The sequence below is a fragment of the Myotis brandtii genome, unplaced genomic scaffold (assembly GCF_000412655.1).
Source record: "Myotis brandtii unplaced genomic scaffold, ASM41265v1 scaffold9, whole genome shotgun sequence".
NCBI lineage: Eukaryota > Metazoa > Chordata > Mammalia > Chiroptera > Vespertilionidae > Myotis > Myotis brandtii.
Genome location: NW_005371693.1, coordinates 1997057 through 2007613, shown reverse-complemented (window position 1 = coordinate 2007613; position 10557 = coordinate 1997057). Strand labels below are relative to the sequence as shown.

Here is a 10557-nt window from a genome sequence, read left to right as displayed (position 1 = left end):
TGGGATAGTCATTTGAGGATCCGTGCTTGGTTTATTCAAATTTTTAAAAGCTGCATGCGCTTGACCTTTCCTAGTGTGGAAAATTATATCCATGAAAGTTTTGTACTCAAGACTGTATCCCACAGTTAAAGCAAAAAAATGTAATCATGAGAATGATAACTTCTATAATTAGTTATATAATTAGAGCAAAAGAATCTAAAGGTGATCATGCTGGGACACTGCAAAATGAGTCAGTATTTGAACATTTATGGTGAGAACAAGGCAGGAGCTATTTTGTCACATGCAGTCATAGGTCTGTGACATTGTTCTTCCAGCTGTCACTGTAGGTCCCCCAGGCAGCTGTGCTTTCTCCTAAGTGGTCTGCAACAAGCCCCCTGACATCTAAAAGAACAATGGCTTAGGTGACTGGCAGAAAGGCATGGAGGATCCAGGGCAACCTGCAAAACAGCGGTGAATGGATGAGTTCATCTTTGGTGCCCTCCTCCTCACACTCCGTCGCCCTTCTCTGATGCTCCATGTCCTCTGTCTCTCCTCACACTGTCCCCTTAGCCTGTCATCCCAAATCATGGCTCTGGCTCTGAGACTTCCTCCTTTCACCTTCCTTGCCACCTGACACCACCCCCCAGTCAAAACTCACCTGCTACCCACTTGATGGATCGAGAGCCACCTTTAAGGTTAGAAAGGATCTACTGGGTTCTTCCTTATTTACTGGCAGCTGCTAAGTCTTCGATGTTTGTCTGTCTCAGAGTTTTGTACTTTTGAAAGGAGCATAGCTGGTGGAATGTGAGGCTTCCTTCTCTACAGGGGCAATGAGAAGGCTTTTTTAAGAAAGAAGTCTAAAGCTCTCTTCAAATAACATTGCGTAGGCAACAACAGACTTCTATAATTAAGAGATTTAATTAATTTCCCATTTTTCTACACCATGTAGAGAATTGATCATAAAATCTAAGTCCCATACGGTCAGGGCTTTGCCTCTTTGTCTTCTGCTAAACACCCTAGCACTTAAGTCATTGTAGATATTCAATAACTATCCAGTGAATGGAGGAATAAAGAAAAATGAATATATCAACTGCTTCTTTATCAGCTGGGAGAGCCTTAGTAACAAGTAACTTGCAAACACATTTCCTCAACACAGAAAAAAGCTATTACAGTAAAGAACTGATTACCTATATATTGGCATCTGCAGTGGTGTGATGAAGAAAAATATTACATAAGAAATAAGTGAGTAATTAAGAGAAATACCCAAGAGCAATGTTTTTTTTCTTTTTCTGACTTTTAAATATCACTCAAACCTTTACAATGTAGAATTTGAAACTGAAAGAAAGGTTAACTTTTCTGTCTCACCTCGTGCACCTCCTATGTCTCAAATATAAAAAATATCTAAGAAATTAGTATTTTAAAAAATACACTGTGTTTTGCTAATGTTACTAACCAGACTGTAAGTGCCTTGAAGGTAAGCAGGTACAATTTCTCATTCATTTTTATACATACAAATGTCCAGATGGTGGTAACACAGAGAACATGTTTAATAAAAATGTGTGACTGATGGCTTCTTTAGAGTCAAGACTCCCTCTTCACCTCTCCTCTGCAGCACACATCTTCCCGAGACTTCTAAGGAGCATCGAATCAGCTTTCATTTTCAGCTACTCTCTACTGAGGCTCAGATAGAGTGAGAGGAGATCAAAGGAGGTGAGACAAAAAGAGAAACGGTCTGACAGTAAGATCTTCTAAGTATTTAGACAATATGAGTGAGGCATCTTCGTGTATTGCTTATCTGTAGTGTTTTTTTTATAATAGACAAGAATTACCTCTTTGAAGAAAATGATGTATTCATTGTCTAATCAAGTCTCCTGCCACTGTGAGCTGAGCAACTTCACTTGGCCACTTAGCCACTCTTGGTCCACCTCTCCCCTTGTACCTTTAGAACAGCTAGACCAGATGGTCTCAAAACTATTTCCAGAGCTGATATGTCATGTTACTGCAAATATCTTCTGTTATTTCTATGTGGCTTTTCTGGAGCGCCCAAAGTGCACTCAAGTTCCCTGTTAATCGAATTCTACCTCAATTAGCCGACAGAGTTCTGATGTTTTCCACGGAAAGTAAGGGTACTCATTGCCTAGAAGTTGCCCTTTTCTGGCCCATTGCAGTGAGGGAGACCAAAAAAGCATTGTGCTCCTAGGTATTTATGTCCTTAGTCTTAATAGCAGTTTCTTCATGAGAATAAGAAAAACAAAATCTCCACGCCCTGGCAAAATCAGTCTAATTTCATCCCAGCAAGTAACAACAACAAAAGCAGGGCTTTTTTTTTTTTTTAATTAAATTCTTTCAAGCCGTGTGGAGCAATACTGCTGAGTAGATCTTGCAAGAAGAGATAATTAAAACACAAACAAACTAGTTTTTACATTTGGAATGGCAACCACTGCACATGCTCAGGACGGCCATCCCTCACACACTCCCAAAGGATCCTTAGTATACAGACTGAGTCAACTTTACAAATAGGTTCAGTAGTTTGCTAGTGAACTGCAAACCCCTCCACACTGGGCATCAGGCAGGATATCTCTGGAAAGTCAGACTTTTCTGAGATTTTTCCACTGGAACTGGGTAAATGAAATGATCCCTTTGGCATCACAACAGACTGATGGGTCTCAAAAAAAGAGCTTTCTGCCCTGGCTGGTGGTTAGAGCATAGACTCATGCACGGAAGTGTCTCAGGCTCGATTCCCTGCCAAGGGCACGTACCTGGGGCGTGTGTGGGAGACAATGAGTAGCTGTGTCTCTCTCACATAGAGGTTTCTCTCTCTCACTCCCCCGTGCCTCCTTCTCTCCCTTCCACCCTCTCTAAGAAAACCCTCAGTGAGGATTAACAACAACAACCAAAAATTTAAAAAAGAGCTTTCTCATTCTGGTTGAGGTGAGACAATCAGGTATCTCTAGGCCTTTTAAAAGGGCACTAAATTGGAAGAAATAAAGGAAAATATTTACATACTTATACATGTATCTTTCCCAAAATGCTGGTAGATTCTGTTTGCAGATTCCACATGATCTGAACTGATTTGGAGTGATTAAAAATCCCACCACACCATTTACAATGTTTCTAGGGGATGGTCAGTATAGTTGTCAACCTCATGACACGTAGTAGGGTATATTGGCCTGTGTGGATTCTGTGCCCTAGCTTTAAGAAAACAAAGCATTTGGTGGGAGATAAGCTTAAATTTGAAAAAAATTTTTCTTCCTGTGTGATCTTGGAAGTCATATCCTCACTGAGTTTACATTGAAATCATATTATCATTGTATGTATTTTTTCTTATTGCAAACATGTCACGTTTGTTAGGTTTATAATAAACATAGTCAGGGCACCAAACTAGTAAAAAATAAGTAAGTGAGCAACTTCGGTGCATGAAATTACCTACGTCCTATTAGATCTCTGTAACTTGACTCTTGTGTCTTCTCTCCCAAGAAAGTCTTCCCTAATCTCATCTTCCCATCAATGCTCAGCTCATTTATTCACTCATTCATTCACTCGCCAATGCTTATTGAGTCATATTTCTATGTGCCACATGAAAATTTACTTACATCTTCTACTAGTTAAAAACAAAACCCTGACCACATCTGTTTCTCAAGCTATGGCCCTAGCTCTCTCCTTTCCTTCACAGCCAAGCCTCTAAAATGGTTGTCCTTGTAAACTTTCTTAACTTGCTCATCTTCCATAGTTACTGCTTAACTAAAACTTCTCCTACTGAGGTCATGAGTTGTCCCACGTAAATAAATCCCAATGGACAAGTCTTCATTTTACTTGACTTCTCAATAGCATTTCACACTCGTGTACCCTCACTCCTTATTTGGTTTATATGATGCCTGCTTTCAGGTTTTATTCTCCTATTTCTAGCCACTTGTTTTCAGGGCTCTGCCAATTTCTCCTCCTCTAAAGGAATTAGGATTCTACAAGGAATAGTAACCAGACATGAATGACAAATAATTCATATTAAGTATTATGAGTAACTCACAAATTAGTGGGAGGCTCAGAACTATGCGGCTAGTAAAAATACCCAAAAACATCCTAAAGGACTAGCTAGTCCTTATAGGCAAGTAACCTCTGGCAGGAAGCCAAGCACTAGACACTGACTGGTACCACCACATCCGCTGCTCCAGGGACTCAGTGTGGCTACAACTTCAATACTGGTGCACATGAAATGTGGAATCCAGTTTTGTTGCCACCCACTAATACTGACAAGAAAAATATCAACATTCTCAGCTAGGTCCTGAATCTACACCCAGTGGCAAGTGCAACCCTACCTGCAAGAAAGGCTGCAAAGTCAAGCATGTGATGTTTATGATACCTGTCATGTGAGATATCTTGTCCCCAAACAAGTTCATAAACAGTGGAATTCCACAAACACAGGAAGATAGTTTAGGGACCAGTTAGGAAAAAAAAAAAAGCATAGCCACTACTTTTCCAAATCAAATTTTGTCTTAAACTTTCTCTAAATTGACTTCTTCTTTTGCCTTGGCCAGTGTAGCTCAGTTGGTTGGAGCATCATCCCATACATCAAAAGATGGCAGGTTCAATTCCCAGTCAGGGCATAACCCCAGGTTTTGGGTACGATCCTCAGTTGGGGCGCCTGTGGGAGGCAATGACTGAGCTATCTATGTTTCTCTCTCACATTGATGTTTCTTTCTCTCTCTCTCTCTCTCTCTCTCTCTCTCTCTCTCTCCCCCCTTTTCTCTGGAATCAACTTTTTAAAATTAAAATAAAAGAAAAATAAATTGACTTCTTCTCTTGGGAAGGTTCAGATTCACATATCCACACACACGCTTGACATCTCTATTTTGATGTCTCATAGCTGTTTCGACCTTAAGAGGTCTAACTCTGAATTCTTGCTCTTCATGGCCATCTGCCTGTCTTCTTCATCTAAGTAAATAGCAATTCCATCCATCCATTTCCTTATGCCAGAAATCGGATGCCTTCCTGACATCTACTTTTTTTAAACTTCCTCATCCAATTTACAACCAACTCCTGTTAATTCTGCTTCAAAAATATGTTTCTAATTTGTTCCTCATCTCCACTGTTACCATCCTACACTAATCTACCATCATCTCATTATCTTCTTCTTGAACTATTGCAATAGCTTCATAATTGCCTTCCTGCCTTCGTTCTTGACCATATTCAAATCATTCGCCATGCAGCAACCAGAGTAATCTTATAAAGCATAAGTCGTATGATGTCACATCCTGGATCAGAATGCTAGGATAGGCTTCCATTTGAAAAAAAATTAATTTTCAACATGGCCCTTGTGATCTGATGCCTGCTGAGTGCTCCAAGTTCACCTTGGACATTATTCTTCTATCAAGGTTGTGAACTGATCTAAGCCATGCTTTTGGGGTACTGGCTTCAAATTCTGTGTGGTAAATAGCACAATCCATTAAAAAACTTTGAGGAGGGTAAATTTTTTAACTACTATCCACAACCTCACAGCTAGATTGAAATGAAAGTAAATCTAGACCAAAATCTGCCATGCATATTTATTTATTAAGTACATTTTTATTAGCAAGTATATTCATTTACTAGGGCTATCATAACAAAGTACCACAGACTGGGTATTTTAAACAACAGATGCTTACTTTTTCACAGTTTAGGAACTGAGAAGTCCAAGATCCAGGTGTCAGCAAGGTTGGTTTCATTCTGAGGCCTCTCTCCTGGGCTTGCAGATGGCCACCTTTCTGTTGTGTCCTCACACATTCATTCCTTGATCTGTGAGTCATCTGTGTCCTCATCTCATTTTAAGGATACTAGTCATATCATCTCTAAGTACAGTCACATTCCAAGGTACTAAGACTGCAACATATGAATTTGAGGCACGCGATTTAGCCCATAACAGTAGCAGAAGAACAATGTACACACTCTGTGGGTAAGCCTGCTGAAGTCCTAGCTCTGCACCCCTTTGGATAATTTGACTTCTCACTGTTTGAAAAGCCCATTGATGTGAACAACATTGCAAAGGCAGTATTCCATTAGCTATACGGGCACCAGAAAACCATAATTCTTTTTAACAAGTGGATGAACACAGAATAATTTAGGGACTTAAGTCAGAGGTCCCATTCTGGAGCCCCAAATAAATCTCTTTTCCAAGTACCATGTACTTCTTCTCAGATGGCATATGACAATGTTCATCAATTATCTGTCTGTTTAATGTTGGTCACCCATAGGGTCCATGAGAGCAGGAGCTGTGTCAGTTGTGCTCACTGCTACAATCCCTGTGCATCACATTTCTTATTACTTAGTCATCCGATTTTTATTTAGCCAGCCAGTCAGTAGATGTGATTTGAGTACCTACTATGTGCCAAAAATGAAAATACATGTCTTTGCCCTCATAGAACTTACTGCCTTGTAGAGAAAGTGACTCTCAAAGGCATAATGAGAACAATCTCTGACCTTGGCCCAGGAAGGAACTAGTTTCTCTCCCAGGACTCCTGTATCCAGTCATATTGGTCACACTAAGATATTTACTTACTTTCCTCTTCAATGGACTGTAAGTTTGAGAGCAGAGACATTTTTTGTATTGCTTCTTTATCCTCAGTATGTAGCTTAAATGCTAGACACATAGTAGGTCTTCAGTCAATGATTGTTGAGTAAAATCCAAAATGCAAATGGTGGGATAGCTAATCAATAAAATGCTGAAATTAAAAATAATATGAGTCATATAATATGTTTTGCCATTTTATTGACTTTTTTTCAAATTTCTACCATATTCGCCAATTCACAAATACAGTGTGAACAAAGAGAAGGAAAGAGTTCACTTAAAGTGAACCATGACAAGAACATTTGCAAAAGGCTTCCAAAAGTATCTGTTTCCATTGGCAAATGGATCCTGACAGACCCTGAATGAAAAACTTGGACTGGGACATACCTAACTTTCACTAGAAAGAATGTTTCCTTTTAACAAATATATGGATTTCAAACTAATATTGTGGACTTGGAAAAATTGGCACCAGGTCTTAAAGATATAACCTGTTAGTAGCTTCAATCTGCCATAAAGATAAATTTGCAAAAAATTAGGAAAACATCAATCTTGATATCTGTATTTTCTGAATCGCTAGTTGGAAAACCTAACAGAGAACTTTTGTTTCTTGATTGTAGTTTTATTATAAAGATTTGCAATTTAATTAATTTGATTATGATATTTTTAAACTGGAATTTCCTGAACTTCAAGATTCTCTCAGGGGAAAAATGAGATTGAACATTGAAAGTCACATCTGGCCTAGAAAAGAGTGGCTCTATAGTCACTGCAACTGTGAACCACTATAATTTTTTAGCCAGCTGGCCCAACTGCTAAAACGTATCTCCCAGTTCATTTGTTAATTCCTGAAATTATACCATTAAAATTTCATTTTTTTTTTTTTGGCTTAAGACTTGGATTCCTACTAAAATGCAAAATATGCCTGGGAAGGACCATACTTAAAACAGTGACAGGCATTTACCCCTAACTCTTGTGTCAAGGTTTAAATAAGGGTGGAAAGAGAGAAGAGGAAGGATATGATACTTGGGCCCACGTACAGGAAATAGTCTAGAAAAGAAAATTTGGAGATTCTAAGTCAACAGAAAAACATTTTTGCCTAAAACTTCGACCTGAAAAATATTTGGAACACTGGGAATTGAGCTGTGCAGGGCAGTCTTACGAGGTCTGCATGTAGAGGAGAAAAAGAAAATCTTCCTCGAGACATTTCTTAAAGTTTCTCTATTACTTACCCGGTTATAATAAACAGCTGATAATCTCAAAGTAAACCGCTTCTGATGTCCGTCACTTAATACTAAGCTGCTATATTTAGCATTCCTAGATAAATAAATTCATTCCTGGCCAACACTGGAATTAAAGAATCTAAAAGGGCTTTAGGAAATTCCCCCAGGTAATTGACACTTTTAACTGAGCCAGTCCTGGTTAAATAACTGAAATGAAATCTGATGATGAGATGTAACACCTAGGAGCCAATCACCCATGGCCAACAGAGAATCATCTGGAGGTCTTATTGCTTCAGAAAAGCAATGTATCAAATATCCTATTCTAATTGCATCTTGAGGCATGAAGAAGAAAGCTGAGTATAAACTCACTAAGATGATTTGGAAAGGAGTTGCCATGATGTCCGTAGAGAACTTGACCTTGATTCCATTTCCTCCTCTGGCTATAAAGTGGGAACATAATTTTCCTGCTTTTTCCAAGAATGTATTTTGGTTTTATCCCTTGCAGAACAAGGGGCCACAATGAGCACTGTACGCTCTGCTGGGCAGGCTTAGCACCCAGTCAGCTCCCACTGAAGTCAAGTCTAAGCTTCCCTTTCCACAACCCACTGCCTCATATTGTCAAACAGGGTTGATGGTCAAACTGAAAGTAGACATTCCACAAGGATCAGAAATGTAGAACGTGATCAATCGCTAGGCACCTCTACACCAATAGTCTCTGTTGATTATGAAATGCTTACAGTAGTGATGCCCCCGCAGTAAAGTTTTACATTTTTTGTTGTCTAGACAAATTTATTATTTATGTAAAAGTTCCAGAGTTTGAAGAGGCCATAGTCACACAAATCTGTTCTGCTTAAATATAAGGAATCAGGCTCAAAAATTATATTTCTGCATCATAAAAGCCTTGAATATGGCTTACTTTTTTGTTACCTAAACAAATAGGATGGCCTTGAGAATAGAAAAGCTAGTATGTACATTAATTAACATTATCGCTATATAGTAATCTGAGACTAAGCTTCCACAACTGTGGATGAATTAGATAAGATCGAGGTGATTCAGTTTTGCCAGTTTACTACCTGTTTTGCAATGAATGTTTGTATTACCCCAACCTTCATATGTTGAAATCCTAACTCAGAATGTGACGATTGGGAGATGCTTAGTGCCCTTATGAAAGAGACCCCAGAGGGCTCCCTCCCAACCTTCTGCCATGATATGCTAAGATAGCTGTCTATGAACCAGGAATGGGTCTGTACCAGACACAGAATTTGACAGCACCTTGATCTTGGGCTTCCATTTATTTCTCACAGTTCTGGAGATGAGAAATAAAGGCTTGTTGTTTAAGCCACTCAGTATATGATATTTTTGTTTAGCAACCCAAACAGACTGCCACACAATCTTTATACAGGTCTTCTGCTTCTAGGTGTCTACATTTGTTTAAACCAGTCACAGATTAGATCACTTTATTTTTCAGTCAAGTTTGATTTGACTATAGTTGAATGGGAATGATCTTAATTTCTTATTTACTAAAACTATCAGGTTTAATAAAGTTCATAATTTCACTTTTCTCTATACTTCATTTTTAAAAAAAATAAGTCAACAACTTACTTAGAAATGACATATAGGATTTTAAGTAATAACATCATCTGTCCCCCCTGCCCCCAACAAAGTACATATAAAAGTAGCTCTTTTCCAGGTCCCAAGATCCTTTCCTTCTGTCTTTTAACCCAGATGAGTTCTACTTTCTAATACCCAAGGCATCCCCCTCCCATCTTCCCACTCCTACCCCAACTTCACCTTCTGGTGTTTTCATATTGCTCCAGCCTTTCCACTCAGAAGGTAAACTATTTAACTATTCAGGATAATTTGAAACCAAGATTAATGTACCTGTGTCTTTATATATCACTCTCTCTAGAATGTTTGGAGTTTAAAACATTCTGGAATCTACTGACCACCTCTTGGTGGGGAGTGGAGAAGATACATAGATACACAAATATCCCACTGTGTGATAGACACTACTCAAGGTGTTTTCACAGAGATTGTTTCATCTGATCCTCACAACATCCTTTCTCTGTAAGCCAAAATGTTCCTTTTTAGAGGTTAAGTAAATTCCCTAAGATCACATAGCTAATAAATGCCAGTTTCAAGATTCCAACCCAAGGCTGTCTGACTCTTTACTGTTTATGGGCTTTTCACTATGCCAAACCTAATCCAAAAGAATCTTTAATGGGGCATTTTAACACTGGGGAATTCTAACATGGTCCATGAAGGTGAGTGATATTGTTGATCAATGAAGCCCTCAGGTTGCACTAAGTAACCACATACTCCATCTCTGCAGGAGACTTTCTTTCACAACCTGTGTTTTTTATTGGCCACATTCTAGCTTCAATGCCTTTTCCATTCCAGACTAGCTTTGCATTTTTTTAAATCAATTATTATTCATTCAGCTTTTAGACAAGGAATCCTCCAAAGACCTCAAGGCACCGTATAGAAAAATATTGCATAATGAACAATAAACATTTGGATTACCAGGAGGGTACAACTGAGAATGCTACATTCTTACTTTCTTCTAGTCCTGGCAGAAAGGGGGAGGTTTTATCAAATTGAAGTGGGCTCTTTTCCTTATAGCTCTAACCAGTCTTCCTCTCACTCTTATTGAATACTAGAGGCCCGGTGCACAAAAATTTGTGCACTCCCTCAGCCCGGCCTGTGCCCTCTCGCAGTCTGGGACCCCTCAGGGGATGACCACCTGCTGGCTTAGGCCTGCTCCCCAGGGGATTGGGCCTAAGCTGGCAATCAGACATCCCTCTGGCATCCCGGCAGCCCTCG

The 10557-nt window shown here is 39.2% G+C and overlaps 1 long non-coding RNA gene across 1 annotated transcript in view; it reads left to right on the top strand.

Annotated features, from left to right (window-relative positions):
• Positions 1-1620: 1620 nt before the first annotated feature.
• LOC106724596 overlaps positions 1621-10557 on the top strand; it is an 18337-nt gene continuing 9400 nt past the window's right edge. The window contains exon 1 of the long non-coding RNA XR_001360444.1: positions 1621-1689. This is a non-coding gene — a long non-coding RNA (uncharacterized LOC106724596). The remainder of the gene's footprint in view (positions 1690-10557) is intronic.